We start from the raw sequence: 20,068 nt of genomic DNA, 5'->3' as shown, positions 1-20,068 counted from the left end.
GCGAGTGCCTCCATCAGCTGTGCTCGATCAGCTGGCAGCAGAATTCCATCTGCTTTTCGGAGAGCCAGCTGATCTCGCGCAGGCCCCCGCCTTGGAAGGCATGGGCACCGAGAAAGCATTTTTTGAATTTGGCGCCGAAACGACGCCGCTTCCCGCCCGCAACCCGCAGCCTCATACGGCTTCCCACCCTGCCGGCTCCACCCCCCCCACCATAAAGAGAGACGGGGCCCACCGCCAGGCGAAGCCGCAAGGAGAAGGCCAGAGGACAAGGCCTGCACTCCTCTTTGCAGCTCCGCTGCGAGTGCCTCCATCAGCTGTGCTCGATCAGCTGGCAGCAGAATTCCATCTGCTTTTCGGAGAGCCAGCTGATCTCGCGCAGGCCCCCGCCTTGGAAGGCATGGGCACCGAGAAAGCATTTTTTGAATTTGGCGCCGAAACGACGCCGCTTCCCGCCCGCAACCCGCAGCCTCATACGGCTTCCCACCCTGCCGGCTCCACCCCCCCCCCCATAAAGAGAGACGGGGCCCACCGCCAGGCGAAGCCGCAAGGAGAAGGCCAGAGGACAAGGCCTGCACTCCTCTTTGCAGCTCTTCGCTGCTCGAAGTCTGCCGTTTACCACGGACTCTTGCTGGAATCTCAAGGTAAGGAGTCCCGCACTCCGGAACTACCCCACACACTCGCAAAAAGGCGAGACCGTCTACGCACACGTACTCTACCTAGCGTATTGGTCACTCTGCCCATCCCCACAAGTGCACGCAATGCACGACTACAGTCGAGAACCTTACCTACAACTAACCGAAAGGCCACCTCCCCAGTACTGCATCTATACCACAAACTAATCCACACAACGAAGCTGGCCCCACTTATCAAGCACCACCGTGAGCCACTTGCATTGGATACAATGTCTAAGACTCTTGTTAATGTGTCACTCACACGTATGAATGAAATTACCGCTATTTGCAATTCTTCTACCACTGCCTTGCTACCTAATGATGCAAATGCCACTTTATCTGTGTCTATGACTCCAGAAAACATGCCCCCCACTGGTTTGAATGAAATTACCGCTATTTGCAATTCTTCTACCACTGCCTTGCTACCTAATGATGCAAATGCCACTTTATCTGTGTCTATGACTCCAGAAAACATGCCCCCCACTGGTTTGAATGAAATTACCGCTATTTGCAATTCTTCTACCACTGCCTTGCTACCTAATGATGCAAATGCCACTTTATCTGTGTCTATGACTCCAGAAAACATGCCCCCCACTGGTTTGAATGAAATTACCGCTATTTGCAATTCTTCTACCACTGCCTTGCTACCTAATGATGCAAATGCCACTTTATCTGTGTCTATGACTCCAGAAAACATGCCCCCCACTGGTTTGAATGAAATTACCGCTATTTGCAATTCTTCTACCACTGCCTTGCTACCTAATGATGCAAATGCCACTTTATCTGTGTCTATGACTCCAGAAAACATGCCCCCCACTGGTTTGAATGAAATTACCGCTATTTGCAATTCTTCTACCACTGCCTTGCTACCTAATGATGCAAATGCCACTTTATCTGTGTCTATGACTCCAGAAAACATGCCTCCCACCGGTTCGGATAGGCCACCCCCGACCATCAATGTCACCCCTGAACCGCACCTCAAATGTGCCCTCATCAACGCCCGCTCCATCAATGCGCATGCACTAGACATCCACGACCTTATTACCACCCTAGATCTAGATCTTCTAATGGTCACCGAAACTTGGCTACATGAAGCCTCAGGCCCCGCCCTATCCCTCGCTCTCCCACCTGGCTATGCCATCACGAGACAAGATCGCATGACCACTGGAGGCGGTGTCGCACTCATAGCCAAAGACTCAATCACCATCAGAAGGGCTGACAAAACTATCAACAATAACAGCGACTACCTTCAATTAAAACTCACCATCTCGCACCAATGCACCATCACCCTACACCTCATCTATCGACCACCAGGCCCCCTAGGAGACTTCCAGGCCTCCATCACCCACCTCCTGGCGGACAACCTCAAAAAGTCATCCAAAGCCATTCTCCTTGGAGACATCAACCTTGGCCTGAATGACGCCAAAGACCCTACAGCCAAAGCACTTGACACAGCTCTAGCCACCCTAGGATTCGTCAACACCATCAACAACCCCACACACGCCCTAGGCAGATCACTAGACTGGATCGCCCACCACAATTGCCCCATCACAGTCACGGGCAACACCCCCACCCCATGGTCCGACCACCACACCATCACCTTTAACATCCCCACCACTACAACCACATCCCACCCCCCTCCTCCCTTGCCTCCTGCCCTTACAAGGAGTGCCCGTCAACTGACCAAAGAAAGACTCCTACCCTTCTTACAGGGACCCGCCTTCACAGCCCCATTCTCCAACGACCCGGAAACTCTGGCAAAAAATTATGATACGGCCATCACAGCAGCAATCAATACCATCGCCCCACTTAAACTTCGGAAAACCAAACCCACTAGACACGCTAATGCGTGGTTCACCCAAGACCTTCTAAAACTACGCTCCGACAAACGGGCAGCATTAGCTCTTTGGCAAACATCACGGGATGAGAAAGACAAACTCAACTTCAAATCCCTTGCAATTAATTACAAGAAAGCCATCATTAAAGCCAAAGCTAAATCCTTCGAAGAGAGAATTGCTGAGGCCAAGTCGAACACCAAGGAAATGTTCGCCATTTTCAGGGAACTTGAGAACCCCACACCCACCCCCCAAAACTTCACTAAGGACAAAGAATGGTGTGACAACATCCAAACAGCCATGCGCAATAAGATCAGCTCTCTCCAAGCCAAAATCTTGAAAACCAAACTAACACTCTCCACCCACATTACACCCTCCCCACCACCACTGCCCCCATCACCCACTGAGGCCCCACCCACCTTCTTGTTTAAAACCGTCCAAGAAAACGACATGATCAACATTATGAAAAACATAAAACCCTCCAATTGCAAAGGCGACCCCTGTCCTGCCTCCATCATCAAAGACTGCGCAGACACCTTGGCCCCTTTTCTAACAGCCTTCGTCAACGCCTCCTTCACCACGGGGAGAGTCCCCGCCTGCCTAAAGGAAGCATGGGTCCGACCCCTCATAAAGAAACCCACACTTGACCCCACCTCCCCTAATAACTACCGCCCCATCACCACTGTCCCTTTCCTCCTCAAGATTCTAGACAAAGCAGCCTACCTGCAGGTCCAGCACTTCCTCGAAGAACAGAACCTCCTTGGACTGAGACAATCCGGCTTTCGCCCTAGGCATGGGACAGAGACCGCCCTACTCGACCTAAAAAACCAAATGGACGACGCAAGGGACCAAGGCAAACCTGCCTTGCTCCTTCTCCTGGATCTGTCGGCAGCCTTTGATCTTGTAGACCACGACATCCTCTGCCACCACCTCTCCTCCACAGCCAACTTCTCTCAAGAAGCCATTACATGGATCGCCTCCTTCCTCCAAGGCAGGACCATGCAGGTCTTCTCCGACCTAGCCACTGCATCACCCTCTATCATGCTATGTGGGGTGCCCCAAGGCTCCTGCCTCTCCCCCACCCTCTACAACATCTTCACCCGCCCCCTCTTCCTCATCCTTGACGCCATGGGCATCTCTTACACCAACTACGCAGACGACACACAGATCCTTCTCACTCTGACAGGCAGCTATGACACGGACTCTGCTACCCTCAACAACATCTACAACACAATTCAAATGTGGATGGCTATCAATGGCCTCTGCCTTAACTCCGACAAAACTGAGCTCCTACTCGTAGGCTCCCCTGACACCATCAAGAAACTTGATGCTCAGTTCAGCCATTTCACCATTGACTCAATCACGATCCCAGTACTTGACACGGTAAAAACACTAGGCGTCTACTTAGACTCCAATCTATCCATGACCAGACAAGTAAACGCCATTGCCTCCTCTGCCGCTTACCATGCAAAACTCCTTAACGCAATCAGACCTTATCTGTCAAAAGACACCTGCACTAACATAGCCAGGGCCATAACCGGCTCGCGACTTGATTACTGCAATATTCTTTTCCTTGGGACCTCCAACAAAAATCTTGAGAAGCTCCAAGTAATACAGAACAGTGCCCTACGCGCTGCACAAGGCATTGCCAAGAGAGAGCACATCACCGCTGCCAGAAAAGCTTCCCACTGGCTCCCCATAAAGGAGAGGATCCTATTCAAGGCTCTAAGCATCACCCACAAATGTGTCCATCTTGCCGCCCCAATGTACCTTTCGCAGAGGATCCACCTGGTCTCCTCCACAAGACCCACTAGATCACCCTATGCCAGCATGCTCTCAGTACCCAGGGTAAAAAAGACCAGAGCAGGGGGCTCCAGTTTCCCGTACCTCGCTGCCGTACACTGGAACACCCTCCCTAGCTCCCTGCGCTCTGAACCCTCACTGACCGCCTTTCGGAAAACCCTGAAAACGACCCTGTTCATCTAACAATTACATGGCCTAGCCCTCATAATTGTATTGTATGATGTATTATGTGATATATCTGATCACAGGTCACTGCCTTAATGTAACCCAAGGCACAACCTGCTCACATTGTAACTAAGTCTTCCTGCAAGTAACAGTGCCACAATGCCCCTGGGCTGCCTGCGCGCTATATAAATTTAATAAATAAATAAATAAAATAAATAACATCCACATCCACCAACATGCTGATGACATACAGCTATACCTCAAGCTCGATTCCATCAAGGACATCCACAGGCTCAAAACCTGCCTCTCGCTGATACAAGCTCAACCCATCCAAGACCGAGTTCCTACTCCTCACCAACAACACTGAACAGCCAGCCATACAGACCTAGCTATCAACCATGAATCCTCAAGGCTTCACACCCGAGCTCACCTCTTGCGCCAAGTCCCTCTGTTTCCACATCGACAAATGCCTCTCCTTCAAAACACACATAGCTAAGAAAACTCAGATAGCATGGTATGAGCTCTCCCTCCTGTGGAAACTCAAGCCCTTCCTCTCTCCGGATAGCTTTAGATCCACCCCATCGTTCAAGCACTGGTCCTATCCCACCTGGACGAGAGCAATGCCCTCCACAAAGGCCTCCTGTGTCCTCCACTGTGACCCTGAGAAGTGTCCTACACATAGCTGCACTCGCCTCATCAAGAGTCTACACAGATACAACCACATCACCCTGGCCCTCATTGACCTTCACTGGCTCCCACTGCATGCACAAATCACCTTCAAGTCTTGCTGCATAATCTATAAGGCAGTCGCCCTCAAGTCAACCAGCTACCTTGCAGAGAAACTCAGCAGCTCCGGCAGACAGCACATCACCAGAAGCCAGGACAAGTGCAGACTTGAAATCTGCTGCTGCAAAAAGGAAAGGACCAGAAAACAAGCCTTCTTGGCCTACACCCCAAGACAATGGAACCTCCTCCCCATCAGCATCAGACTTGTCCCCATGTTCCTACAATTCAGACAATAACTCAAGACCCACCTCTTCAAGGAGCATCTCCTCCTCAACACCTAGGCCATCACGCCACCCCCGTGCCACCTGACTAGCTAGACGTCATCCTCCCCTCTCGTCTCTGCCACCCTGTACTGCTGTACCCCCCCTCTGTGCCCCTCTGTATTCTACCCCCCGCTGTATATCTGTTCTGTTGTTACTTCTGAAAAGCTCTCTGTTGTGCATCTGTACGGTTGTATACCTCTGTGAAGGACTATGTTGCTTCTTGAAGCTAGGTTTGCACTCAATAAATACAATAATAATAATAATAATACATCTGCCTATCTGTATACAGTGCAGTCTTGCCCCCTTCTGCTATGTAATGATATGATATGATGTGTCATTTACAACACACCTATACACAAGTGTTTCAAGGAGCACCAAGACAAGGTAGGGAAGACAGAGGGAGGATAAGACAAACGATCTTACTAGACCTTGTGTCATTCAGATCGTGTAAGTGCGACAGCACAAAGCGCAGGGGGAAGGAAGAGAGGGAAGTGCCAGGAGAGGGAGGTGGGAAGTGCAATCGAGGTAGCAATTGCTTTGACTAAGTTCAGCCAGGGCAGCACAGCTCTGGGTAAGTGCAAGGAGGCAGGGGATTGTAGTTACAGTTACAGCCCCTAAGTGTGTGGTAGGCATGGAGGCAGTGCAGTGGTGACTGATCATGGAGGAGCCTGGTACCCCTAGAGGCTCTGAGGGTAGCCAGGCAACCAGTCGGCACAGCAGACAGGTAGGTCAGCAGGGGAGGGAGGGAGAGAAAGTGGAGGAGAAAAGGAAGGTCTTGAGCTGCTTCCGGGAACTTCAGGTGGTCTGTCTCAAGTTTGAGAGGGGCGGGGAGACCATTCCAGAGGGAGGCACCTGCTGAGGAGAGAGATCTACCCCCCACTCTCTGCCTGGAGAAGCGTCTAACTCTTAAAGAGTTGGAGGTATCTGAGCAAAGGGCTCGGGAAGGAAGGTATTTTGGAAGAGAGAGTTGGATGTGATGCAGGCCCCGGCCCCAGAAAGCCTTGTGGACGATGCAGAGGGTCTTGAACTTGATCCTTCCAGCCACCGGGGGCTAGTTTAGGGATTGCAGGGCTGCAGAGATACAGTCCCTGGGCTTGAGGCCAAAGATAAGTCTTGCAGTCCTGTTCTGGTTTAGTTGAAGAGGACAGTGAGTAGAGGAAAGCAGATTGAGAAAGAGGCTGTTGCGGTAGTACAGCCTAGAGAGAACCAGGGCTCTGGAGACAGTGATCTTCTGGGGGAAAGTGAGAAAAGGACGAATGCCTCTGAGGAGGTGGAGCTGGTAGTGGGCCTTCTTGGCAAGGTCTGTGATTTGAGGAGAGAAGGAGAGAGTGGAGTCGAAGATGACACCAAGATTTATTGCCTAACAGGAAGGTGAAGGAAGAGGGCCCAAGGAGGGCGGCCAGAGTAAGAGAGGGAAAGCAGGAGCAGGGGTCCCAATGAGAAGTATCTCAGCCTTGCTGGTATTAAGGTAGAGATCGTTGGAGACACACCAATCCTGAATCATGGATAGACAGTCAGGAATGAGCGAGAGAGGAGAGGAGGCTGATGCGAGCCTGAAAGAGAGCTGAGTGTCATCCACATAACAATGAAAGTTAGAGGTGAAGGTAGAGATCAGGAGGGCCAAATGGGCCAAGTAGACATTGAAGAGCAAGGGAGAGAGGGTAGAGTGGGTACAGACCTGGTGAACACCACATGTGGAGAGAGAGGTGGTGCAGAGAAAGGACCCAAGTTGGACCTGGGAGGTCAACCACTCCAGGGCCTGGTCCGTGAAGCCCAGGTTCTCGCAGAGTTTATTGATCAGGATGGCATGATTGACCATGTGAAAAGCAGAGGAAATGTCAAGGAGGATGAGGACAGAAGAAAGACTGGAGTCAGGATTAGAGAGCAGATCTTCACGGGTGTTCAGGAGAGTGTTTTCTGTGCCTCTGGCTGCTCTGAAGCCAGGCTGATGGTAATGGAGGCAACTGACAAAATTTGGTGTGAAGAGTAAACTGGGAGATGGCCAGATTGTCCAAAAGTTTGACCAGGAAAGGAGTAATATAGATCAGGCGGTAGTTTGCTGGGCAGGTAGGATCGGCCAAAGGCTTTTTAAGGAGAGGGTGCCCAAGGGAGCTCTTGAGGAGAGAGCGGAAAGATCCAGTGGCGAAAGAGTGATTGCAGAAATTGGCCAAGGCTGGAGCGAGGCTGTTGATGTGTTCGTTGATGGTTCTGGAGGAGCAGGGGAGCACCTGTTCGGACAACACTTTCATAGATTGGACTTGTCTAAAACCATTGTTCGGTGTTGTTGAAGAGGAAAAGGAGAAAGGCGGAGGGGAGGGGAGGGAGAGGCGGCCAGAGGGGAGCCGAGAGAGATAGAGGGAGGGGAGGCCGAGAGAGAGGACAGGATGTCCTGAGTTTCAGTGGTGAACTGAGAAGCTAGAGCCGTACAGAGGGCCTGGGAGGGAACAGGAGAGGTGGAGACTGCAGTAGGATTGGCCAGCTCCTTGCATATTTTAAAGAGTTCAGCCGTGTTTTTAGAGGCAGCAGAGACGCAGACCTGGATGTGGAAATGTTATCTTATGTTATGTTATGTAACCATGCGTTGACTGTTGCCTTAAGACTTGACACACGTTGCTGCTTGTAGAGGACTTTATTCCTCAATAAGGCCACCTCACATAACTAAGGGGCGGGAAAGGACTCCTTCATGTTGCAGCCAAAATGTGAACCCCAGAGTGCCCAGAGATCAACATTTAAGGGCTCTTCAGCCAGCCAACAAGCAAATGTGGAGAGGATGGGTGTGCAGCAGCGCTGAATGTGCTCCAAAACGGACTCTCCAGCAAGAGAAATTGCGATCTACACAGATTGTAAACCTGGAAACCCTCTTAATGAAAACAATAGGGAGGGGTTGTATGTCAGAAATGCAGATTTGCCATTTCCATAGCTTTCTGCAAAATTAGCAAATCTTCGATGTTGTTTTCCTTTAGTATGTACAACGTTTTATACTGCGCCACACCTCCAACACAGTAGTTTCAAAGCACCTAGGCATGTCTGTTTGTGTAAAATGTTTATGACACTGAGCACTGTCTTTGACTCAGCAGTGGCCAGGCCTTTAAGCCTTCCAGAGTGCCAGGACATTGAGATCCAGGGCATCTTGAAACCAAGCCCGATACATTTGTCATGTAAAGGCCTTCTACTTACTCCCCTGAGATCCTGAATTGCCATGAACAGTCTCTAGGCAGGAAAGCTCGAACAAAACACGGATTATAAATCAAGGTGGGTTTTGAACTATGGGTCCTCTGGAAGCAAAGCCCCAGACAGGGCCAACAGGAGGTTCATAGAGCCTACTAGGAACTTCATGGGTATGGTTATAGTGGTGCGTGATGCAGAACTTCACTTAGGCTGAGGCTAGGCTCTCATGGGAGTAAATCTGCATAATCCAGGCTTTGTATATTTTTCTCCAACTGTGTGACAAGGACACATGTCAAACTAAATAAGTTACTAGTTATGCCAATTTATGGAAGTGAGGTACAAAGAGAATTGGAAGAGTCCACCAGAAGAGTTCTATTTCTTAAATGACAGAACCGCACGGTCCCTCATTGTACAGAACACAGGCCAGTACTTGTGGGTTATCAGACCATTGTATGTGGCCCCACATGCCTCACCTATACACTGGTTCTTCTGCTGAGCCAGATGAGGCAGGTTGCCAACAACATGTACCACTTCTCTCTTGCTAAATCTTTAAGCTGTTCTCACAGCCTCCAAGGAAGGCAAAATGCCATAGCCAAGTCTGGCAAATACCAAACTGCAATGAGGAATGGGTGCCGCCAACAAGGAGCCAAAGAATACAGAGAGCGGGAGAGAGAGACAAATCTAGAGAACAATAATGTAAACAAGAGCGAAAACACAGAGATGATGAAAAAGGGGAACACGCAAAGGAAGAATGGTTTCGGAAGATTGAAAAAAGAGTGGAGATAAATTGCAGACATGAAGAAAGAGGGAGAGTGATAGGAGTAAAGAGAAAGAGCAGAACACATGGAGTGTGAAAGAAAAAAGATAAAAATGCAAAGAAAAAATATTATGGGTGCACTAAAGAAATTAAGCAATGGAACGAAAAAGGGAAAACGAAATAAATGTGGTTGTAAATAAAAAGAGAGCCACAGTAAATAAAGGGAAATGAAACAAAGAATCCAACAGTTATAAAATATTGAAAGATAATGAAGGAGAAGAAGAAAAATTAATATACAATGATAATGTAAAAAGGGAAAAAAATAACTTGTTTCCAAGTGGGACGTGGTAGAGAAGTTTTTAAATAATGTGTTACTTTTATACAAGTAGACGATACTTCATCGATCAAGCTCTGAAGGATGAAAGACTGAGTCGACTTTGTGGCCATTTAAACTGATATGTGCAGGGCTAACAAAGATCGAGGCAGCAGGGCGTTAACTCACAGAGATATATGATTGGCTGTGCAATGGAGAAGATAAGAAAAAGAAAGAAAACCTGAAGATGAGGTACAGAAAAAAGGACACACCGGAAAAGGGCAGAAGAAAGGAGAAGGAGAATAGAGGAAGGAAGAAGGGAGGAGAAGAGAGGAAGGAAGAAGGGAGGAGAATAGAGCAAGTAAGAAAGGAGGAGAATAGAGGAAAGAAGAAGGGAGACAAACTGAAACCAAAAAAGTGATGGGTGGAAGGTTTTGAATTAATCTGAACCACTGGCATTGCTCTGGTGCCTTCCTGCTTGCCGCTCCTTTTCACCACTTAGCAAGCCCTGCCCACCTGGTGCCTTCCTGCTTGCTGCTCTTTTCCCTACTTAAGGAGCCCTCCAGCCTCTTTTCCTTTGCAGCTGGGGAGCAGGTGCAAGTGGATTTAGGTCACCTGGCATAAGCCCCGTCCACCTGGTGCCTTCCTGCTTGTCGCTCTTTTTCACCACTTAGCAAGCCCCGCCCACCTGGTGCCTTCCTGCTTGCTGCTCTTTTCCCTACTTAAGGAGCCCTCCAGCCTCTTTTCCTTTTCAGCTGGGGAGCAGGTGCAAATGGATCTAGGTCACCTGGCCTAAGCCCCGCCCACCTGGTGCCTTCCTGCTTGCCACTCTTTTTAATCACTTAGCAAGCCCTGCCCACCTGGTGCCTTCCACTATTCTCCTCCCTTCTTCCCTCCAGCCTCTTTTCCTTTGCAGCTGGGGAGCAGGTGCAGGTGGATCTAGGTCACCTGGCCTAAGCCCCGCCCACCTGGTGCCTTCCTGCTTGCTGCTCTTTTCCCTACTTAAGGAGACCTCCAGCCACTTTTCCTTTGCAGCTGGGAAGCAGGTGCAAGTGGATCTAGGTCACCTGTCCTAAGCACCATCCACCTTCTTAGCCCTGCCTCTTCTTTCCTGCTCTTAACTCTTCGATCAAGGGCGTCTAAAGTGAAGGGCAAACAAAGAAAAGGGCAATTCCTGTTTGGACCTGTTCAGACCAGGAGGAGCCAGAGGCCGACCCCATGCTCAGATAGCAGGTTAGCACCAACATGTGTTTACACCCTCTGTCCCCACAGGCCATCCCCACTCCATCTGGTCGCCCCGGGATGTTCCCTTGTGCCCCCCCCTTCTCACACACAGATGTTGCCTGTTTTGGTTGATTCTTCTACCCTGCTTCCCCTCCTGTCCCCTCCAGCCTACTTCTACAGGAGACTATCCTGATGCATTCTGGTTTCACCATCACCGTCTTGTGGCCAATGCTAGATTTGACTTTTATGGACTTCATTGATTCACGGTGTGTCACTCTTTCTCAACTCTCGTGCTGGACTTCCTTTGCATCTTGTACTCATGGTGGCCCTGAATCATGCTGTTCCCGTCTTCATCTTGTACCCTGGCTTGCAACATGATGTGTTACTACTGACTTCTGCAATTGTATTTGCTCTCCCCTTTTGCTTCTCCACTCTTTTTGACTGCTTACTCTCTGTTCTCCCCTCATCTCCGTTCTCCTATCTCCTCAGCTCCTCCCCTTACTTTCTTCTATGCACTTACTCTATCAGAATTGTTCCTGGACCTAGTATGATAGCAACCTCGTCTGTCTCCTCCCACCTTCCCTTACTGTCACCCCCACCCAGAACTATCTTAAATGCTGTCCTAGTATGCTAGACACTTGTTTTGCTCCTCCCCTCCCTTTCTGTATCCCTCTCCCTCACCTTTTGTTTTTCTCCGGCTCTACCAGAAATGTTGTCAGGCCTAGTACGGTAGTCGCCTGTCTGTTTCCATTTCCTTCCCACTCTCCCCTCCCTTCCTTACCTATGTCTTAGCTCTTGCACTATCTGAAATGTTGTCAGGCCGAGTACAATAGTTAATTTCACATCCTTACTGTTCATGGCCTGTAAGAATGTCATTGTTTTTTCCCTTGTTCCCTTCCCTTGCCTTGAAGCGCTTTGAAACACATTGGGCCTCATTAGGACCCTGGCAGTCCCATAATAAACGGTGCCGTTACGGAACCAGCACCGTTCATTACGGGATGCCCTATTACGAGGCCTGCTAGCGGGTCCCGCTTTTCACGTCTGGTCTGACCAGATGTGAAAAGCGGGACCCGCTAGCAGGCCAGGATGCTAACAACGGGCCCGTCATTAACGGGTCCGTTGTTAGCATCCTCCCCATTCCTATTGAGCCCTATGGGGCTCAAATGGGAATGGGGATTGATTTTTACCGGGTCCAAGAAAAGAGCAATTACCAGGTCCGCCAAGGTCGGCATAACCCGGTTATTGCCCTTTTCTTTGACCCGGTAGAAAATCATTACCGGCGGCACAGCTACCGCCAGGGTCGTAATGAGGCCCATTGTGTATAGGCACTATATAAATAAACTATCATATCATAAGAAAGAAAAAACAGACCTCTACCGCGTGAGCCTCAGTGTACACTTGAGGCCAGGCATCCTCTGCCAACTATTGGCATAAAAGGAGACAAGGAAGTTGAAATGAGAAGCGAGGTGGAGTGAGAGTGTTGTGGTCTGGGGTAAGGGTGGCATCTGGCACTGAAGGATTACGAGTGGAGAATTGGGGGCGAAGTATGAAGGGTTGGAGGTGAAGGGAAACACATGTTGGTTTGGTGTTAAAGGGCTAGGAGTGTAAACTCCAGATTGTAGTCTTCATAGTGTCGGTTTACACGGTAGGTTTTAGAGTGAAATGTTGGAGTGAGGGGTTTATGAAACAAGCGTTCTTTGAAATTCCTTAATCTTCGAAGAAAGGAAGCGCAGTCACGTGAGTTGCCGCCCACCAACAGCGTTTGCGTTCAGCAGAGAAAGGAACGGCTATAAAACCATTCCCGCCCTACAGTTTTAAATGAAGTTCTGTTGCTGCGCAGGCCACAGCCATAAATCACAGTGGTTTAAATCTGCCCCCAGAGTACGAAAAAGGGCATGGCATTAATGGCTAATTTACATTCTGTACTAACCTTGAACGTCATGTTATGTCAAGTAATGTCAAGCAAATGTAATGTTTTTTTATTGGTATTATAATTCGGCCGTTCTTTAAATTGCACGCTTTTAAAATATATTTTCGATGTTCGTGGACTTAAAAATAAAGGGGGACAAACACGATGTTTTAGCAACTTCGCTTGTTTTAACCCTTTAATGAATGATTCTGCACACAACAGCTCACCCGACAATGACACATCGAGGTCGTTTCTTTTTCGATGTCATCAAATGATGTCATTGTGATCTCAAATCATCAAGGGGGCAGAAGTCACGTTACACCCACTTTTTCACCCCGATGACCTCATAGGAAATGATGTCATGTTATCTTTGACCCAGATAACATCACACGCCCTGATATCACACACTCTTTGGGTGTGAGGAAACTAGAAGAAGCATATTTAAAATAAGTGTACAATTAGCAAATGAATACACTATCCCCAGACCATAGCAAACAATTACACTATTGGGACTCTATATTTTGATTAAGTAACACAATTCTTTACTCGTACATCAAAAAGGCCACCCCATGGACCCCCCTCCCTGCCTTTACCCACTCTATGCATGTTTTTCACTTAATGCTTTGGATTAACACATTCTAATGAGGCTGGATGTGGCTCCATGAGGCACGATCAGATAACTCTGCTTTCCTCTCTTCAAACGTAGTTTACGTTTTTAAACACAGGACGTGAACTACAAAAAATCGAAGTGTGCAGTGTAACTGTGGACCGTTTTGTGTGCTTTCAGTTCCTCCACCAGATGTGTGTGGACAGCTGAGAGATGCCCATTGTTGCTCCACTTGTCATGAAAAGCCACATACTTGGATGGCTGAGAAAGTCAGGTTAATTGTGAGACGGTATAAGGCAAGAAGGCAGGAGGTTTGCATTTAGTTTGCTTCCCGCCATGCGCTGGTAGTAATACTGTCATATTACGATGCCACATATCATTCGCCGTTTGTGAACAGGCCTTTCTTGTAGATGTGAAAACTATGCAGTGTGTCTCCTGCTCCATTTCCTGCACTTCCTGAACATGGCAGACAACGCAGCCCTTGAATACAATATGATCATTTGTAAAGAATTCATTAATTCAGTTGGAAACGGTGTCCAATAAATTGGTATTTGAATTGCGAGAGCAAACAAAGTGTAAAATACGTAGCATGGAAAGGTGTACAAAAGCACAAAAACATGGGAGCTCGCCCCGCCCCCTTCCCGCGACTGAGAGCAAACACGGCCAAACAACCTGTTCCATCGGTTGGCTCCCACAGTGACAGAATGATTATTTTCTGGGTCTGCGAGTGCTCAAGATGCGAAGATATTGATGCAAAGACAGTCACACAACGCCAGATGTGAAGTATCAACTTGTGCTTTAAATGCACAGATTAGTTTTATTAGCAATAATTTATCAGCACAGCCTAACACATGTTTCGAGCATGTCCTTGCTCTTCTTCAGAGGCTGTTTGCAGATTAAAGTAATATCATTTTTTGGGCGCAAAGTACAGTTGTTTGCCAAATAATATTGTTAAAATCCAAGCGCCCAGCCAAGTGGGCCAATTCACATAGTACATGTGTGGTGTAAGACAACGCAAAATCATATGCAAACACCAATGGTTCAATATATTTCAAAGAAAACATTTGAGATGTGGTAAAAACATAAACCAGTGTGAACATCATCACAGCAGTGAAGGATATTAGACACGTAATACATACCCGATCCAATTGGAAAATAGAGATTAATGGCAAGAAAGAAAGGAGAAACATTGTAGAACAATATGTTAGTGAGTCACTGCTATTTAAGTGATTCAAAAAAGTATATATATATGTATATATTGCCTAAACCAATGCACAACGAGGCGCCAGCGCGCTCAAAACTTACAAATGCCCAAATAAATAAAAGTACCTTGTAACAACTAAGGTTCCAGCTGACAGATGAGTCCAGTCTGGTAAAATTACCAGCTGGTGTCCCGTAGGATGAGCGAACAGCTGGAATAAAACACAAGAAAAAAATGTGCATAGTGTCACTCTAACTCTTAGTTAGCAACCAATCAGTGTCATGATTAAATTAACAAACTCCTAGACATACCTCTAATCCTTCGCAGTTGCGGTCAGTAACTGTTCAACATCGCAAAACATTTCCATCACAACCCAAATGAATCCAATGTAGTAAAGTCGTAATTTCAATGGCCAATAATCATGATTGTCCGAAAAGGGAAAGTGGAACACAAAACAGATCTCAATCAGCTTAATTGGTCTACTTGCCCGCAGCATTGGTAATTCCCAATTACCTGCCGCAATGTCGCTCACAATTAAATGACTGTGACCGAACTCTCTTATCTTCACAAATCTTGCTGAGGTTCTGAATTCAGAAGCTAAACGCTGCGCGGGCATTCGAGCAAATGTATAAGAAAAACACCTGGGCCGTTACGCCCGTATGCAAATGCTAGTTCATGGCACCCACCATCTTGGGTGTATTGAAACCCGTTAACCATATAACAGGCACACTGGCCCCATTGAACTCACGCGTAAATCCCATTGGTATGACCTCCTGATGTTGATTGATAACAACTACCTTGAAATAAGGTGATAATGTTATTGGAAAAGGCACACATAGGTTGCACAATGTTTTCAAATTGCTGATTGATGTTGTGTCCCAAAGGTCCCTGTTATAAGTTAAACATGCACTAGAGTGCGCGTGCTCATATGGAGCCACAATAAACATATTGGTGTACATCAATAAATGAATAATTAATTAGTGAAGAGCGCAGTGTTATAATTGGGTATTTGCGAATACCTGTGCGCACCGTTTGCCTGGTCATGCATATGTTGATCATTTAATGTGTGGAGACCTCACTTGGGTAGTGTCCAGGAACCTCATATCTAATACATCAATGAACAAAAATGGGTGCCATTTACATGATACAAGTCCAAACTATTGGCAAGAAATCCTTAAGTGAGTCCCTATATATATATATATATATATATATATATATATATATACACACATTCCAGAATAGACCGTACGATATTTGCAAATAAGTTTGGCTTCCAATCTGCGCAATTTCTGTGTCAGGTTGCCACCCCGCGGCGACAACGTTGTCTTAACCAGACCAACAAACTTAATATCTGATTTATTGTCCATCTGATGACAGTTTTGCCAGTGATTGGCTAAAGGTGATTTCGCGTCCTGGCTGGCAATGGTGGAAAGATGTTCCCTAATGCGATTTTTAAGAGGTCTAATCGTGCTGCCAATATATTTCAAACCACAAACACATAATACAGTACACAACGTATTTCGAGTTGCAATTAATAAATGATACAATGTGGTGTTCCCCTAGTTTTCAAACCCCACTGAGGGGGGTTCTAAAGCATATTGACACATTGCACAATTGCCACATTTGTGAAAACCCTTGCTTTGTGCTAGATGTAACCATAATCTAGTTGGTTGAGTATTTCTCATAAATGATGGACTTAAAATATTTTTGAGTGTGACGCCTTTGCTGTATGTGAAGCTTGGGTGGTGGTCAACCCAATTTGTCACATCCTGGTCAAGATGAAGCAAATGGCAATGTTTTTTTAATAATTTGATGTATCTTGTGGCTATCTGCATTGTAGCGCATAATCAATCGAATTTTCCTGGCTATACTTTTGTCTGGGCCTGTTTTAGGTGTCAGTAAATCAGCTCTCTTGATTTCACTTACTAATTGTTCTTGTCGTAGTAAATTACTGTTGTCATAGCCTCTTTCTAGGAACTTTTTTCTTATGCGATTGCTTTCAAGTCTAAAATCAGCAGTGGTCAAGCAATTACGTCTCGCTCTTATAAATTCCCCCTTTGGAATGTTAGAAATCACTACTTTTTTGTGACAACTCCTGGCATGTAATAAGGCATTTAGCAAAGTACTTTTACAGAAAGTTTTGGTTACAAATCCTTGTTCAGTTATTGAAATCGTAAGATCAAGGAAGTTAATGCTGCTATGACTGAGAGTATGGGTGAACTCGAGGCCCCATTTATTTGAATTCAAATAATTAACAAATTGCAGTAAATTAGTCTCATCCCCTGACCAAATCAAAATAACATCATTTATAAATCTCTTCCATAGATGAATAGAGGATTTGAGTTGTGTGCTGATGAGTGCAAATTCCTGTTCGAAGAGGTGCATAAATATATTTGCCAAGGCTGGGGCAAAGCGAGCACCCATAGCAATCCCAATCAATTGTTTGTAGTAGATGCGAAGGAGACCACGGCTGTTACTTCTTTTCCATTCTGCATCATGGTTGCTCCCATACCATGTGCACTGGCGTCGGTGGTGAGGATGGTCGTTTTGTCTGCCACAAATGGTCTCAAGGTGTGAGAACCTGGAATATTCGTTTTTATTGTTTCTAACGCTGACTGGCATGACAGTGTGCATTCTTAGTTCACATTACCCTTTAGTAGAGCTCGGAATAGTTCTGTTTTAGTCGAAAATGCCTTCACCATTTTCACATACTATCCCGACAGCAGTTCCATGAATGACTGCAGCTGTTCTTTATTTGAGGGACTGGGAGGTTTTTTAATGGCTTCTACTAATGACAGCCTGGGACAAATGCCTGATGCTGAAATGGTGTCACTCAAATATTCTACTTCTAGCTTATCGAATTCACATTTTTCTTACCTATCGGTAAGTCTGCTGTCTTCAAGATTCTTCAATAATCTGCCCAGTCTGGTACTGTGCGATTCTGTGTTGCGACCACAGACTAGATAGCATCTTGAAATAAAGCAATGTCGGGGACACCGTTGAGTACATTTGTGATGAGTCTTTGAAATTGGCAGCTGCGGAGGACAGACCGAACAGCATTCTAGTGTATTGGAAGGTGCCTTCCGGAGTGACAAAAGTGGTTAGAGCTTTCAAATCATGGCAGAGGCAAAGTTGATGGTATACGCTTTTCAGGTGTAATTTACTGAACACTTTCACATCTTGTACTACAAGTGAGAGTTCTGTGATGTTTGGCAGTGGATATGAGTTGGTGACTAAGTTCATGTTGGCACTGCTTAAGTCCCCCCCATAGGTGCCATTTTTGACTGTCTTGCTTTTTGTGAGCACTTCTAGGCTCCACCACTCAGTGGCTTCTACTGACTTGATGATGTCTTGGCAAGTCGTCTATTAGCTGTTTGAGCTCCCTGAATGAGATTGGTAACAGGACGAACTTTAGGCTTTACCGGTACTGCGGTTAAGCATAGTGTGATATTGTGGACGTATTGCTTGTGCGTACTTGTGGTTTTCCTGAAAAGGTCATGCTGACGATCTAGTAGGCCTGTGATGGACATGTGTAGTGCCGAGAATACTTGCTTAAGGGAGTAAGGATCTAATTTGATTTCCAAAAGTCTTTGGCCTTTCAGGCCCAAGACGGCTGGCGTAACCTGATCCTGAGTTAGCCAATACTGCAGCAGCCACGTTATCTATTCCGATGACGCAGTAGGATTTCCTTTGGTTTTTGTTTGCATTCACGCACATCACCATGCCTCCTTTGCAGAGAATGGCCTATTTTGTGGAACTCTATACGTTCTTTACCCTTGGTGGGACACGACATGTCATTGACTATGTGGTTTCAGTTTCCACAACTAAAACACTCTTGCATTTGGTCTCTTCTGCGGGAATTGGTAGGACGTCTTTGACGTCTGTTGTCTGAGATCCTATGATCAGGGATGGTACCTCCTCTCTCTGGCCTGCCTCCCATGGTGCAAACCTCTTGTTTTACTTGACATTGGCTTATTTCTTTGATTGAGCGGAGGCAACATCCCACTGGACGACACACTGGGACGAGAGGGCAGGAGCCTTCTCCCCCTGGGATTCATCCCACACTTCACACAAAGCGACCTACTAGAATCTACTTTGCTTCACAGTGAGATCGGAAGCCTTGTGCATCAGCTTTGAAAATAGTACTGCTCACGCCTATTTACTTGCATGAAATCTAATGTCACACTTGAAATAACGCGATTCGCCTCATCTACTCAAATTTACAGCAGTTGTTGATACAATACGGCTTTATTCCATCATTGCTAGACAATGTGCGCAATGGCCGCGTTGCGCCTAACTTGAGCCCAAAAGCTTTGCCTATCTGTTTGAATACTGCCCACTGATTGGCCGAGGAGATCCTTATCCTGCTGCCTGCATCACTGTCAGGTGGAAGCCGTCTGCCGTCTAAGGGCCGCTGATTTAGAGCCCGTCTGTGCCCTCATTCCACTGGACGACACACCGGGACGAGGGGGTAGGATCCTTCTCCCCCTGGAATTCATCCTGCGCTTCACAAGAAGCGTCCTGCTAGAATCTATGTTGCTTCACAGTGAGATCGGAATCCTCGTACATCAGCTTTGAAAATAGTTCTGCTCGCGCCTATTTACTTGTTCATCTGCATTTAATGTAATGTGCCGCTTGAAATAATGTGATTTGCGTCATTTACTCGACGGAAGCCTGCTGCCATCTAAGGGCCGCTGATTACGGGCCTGTCTCTGCCTGTCCGGGCCGCAATGGAGCCGCGGGGCGCGCCACGCTGCTCTTCACTCCAGCTGACCTTTCATCTGAGACCCTGACATTGGGGTAAGCAAATCCCCCTTCCACACTTATCCTGTATTCAACTCCTTATGCACTAAGCTCACTACCGAGCCAACGGACTTGCCCTAAGCTTACATCCTGCTCTTCCACGCTAGAACTTAAGTGCATGAGCACCTTGCGGTTGATATTCCATTCTACTGGTATTTCACATGCATATGTATCTTTGTATGTCGTACCCTTTGCTGCCATATGTAACGCTATATCCTGGACCACTAACTGCTTATGTTTTTACGCATTTACAATCCACAATTGCAGACTGTTCCTACATACACCAACTAGCCTAGAGCACAATGCCTCTAGTCTCCAATTTACCCGCCAGACTCTCCTGGCCTATGCTGTCATTTGCAGGTGATAAATGGCATGATCGATTGTATACTCTATATGTATTTGCTGTCCCGTGTGCCTCATCTTATGATTATCATAAGTATTACTATATCCCGCAATCTATCTTCTGCAGACTGCTCTTTGCTAGAGCCCAATGCTTTTAGTCGCCAACACAGTCGCCAACCTGTCTCTTTTTTGCCATTTATGCATTGCAATGCAATGTACTG

General features: G+C 47.0%; 1 long non-coding RNA gene across 1 annotated transcript in view; it reads right to left on the bottom strand.

Annotated features, from left to right (window-relative positions):
* Positions 1-14,305: 14,305 nt before the first annotated feature.
* Positions 14,306-20,068, bottom strand: part of LOC138493308 (uncharacterized) — a 76,337-nt gene continuing 70,574 nt past the window's right edge. The window contains exons 2-3 of the long non-coding RNA XR_011276367.1: positions 14,831-14,913; positions 14,306-14,386 (exon numbers count right to left, since the gene is read on the bottom strand). This is a non-coding gene — a long non-coding RNA (uncharacterized lncRNA). The remainder of the gene's footprint in view (positions 14,387-14,830; positions 14,914-20,068) is intronic.

The sequence above is a fragment of the Ambystoma mexicanum genome, chromosome 10, assembly GCF_040938575.1.
Source record: "Ambystoma mexicanum isolate Mex_15411 chromosome 10, UKY_AmexF1_1, whole genome shotgun sequence".
Lineage (NCBI taxonomy): Eukaryota > Metazoa > Chordata > Amphibia > Caudata > Ambystomatidae > Ambystoma > Ambystoma mexicanum.
Note: the sequence above shows the minus strand (reverse complement) of the source record. Positions and strands in the feature narration are given on the sequence as shown.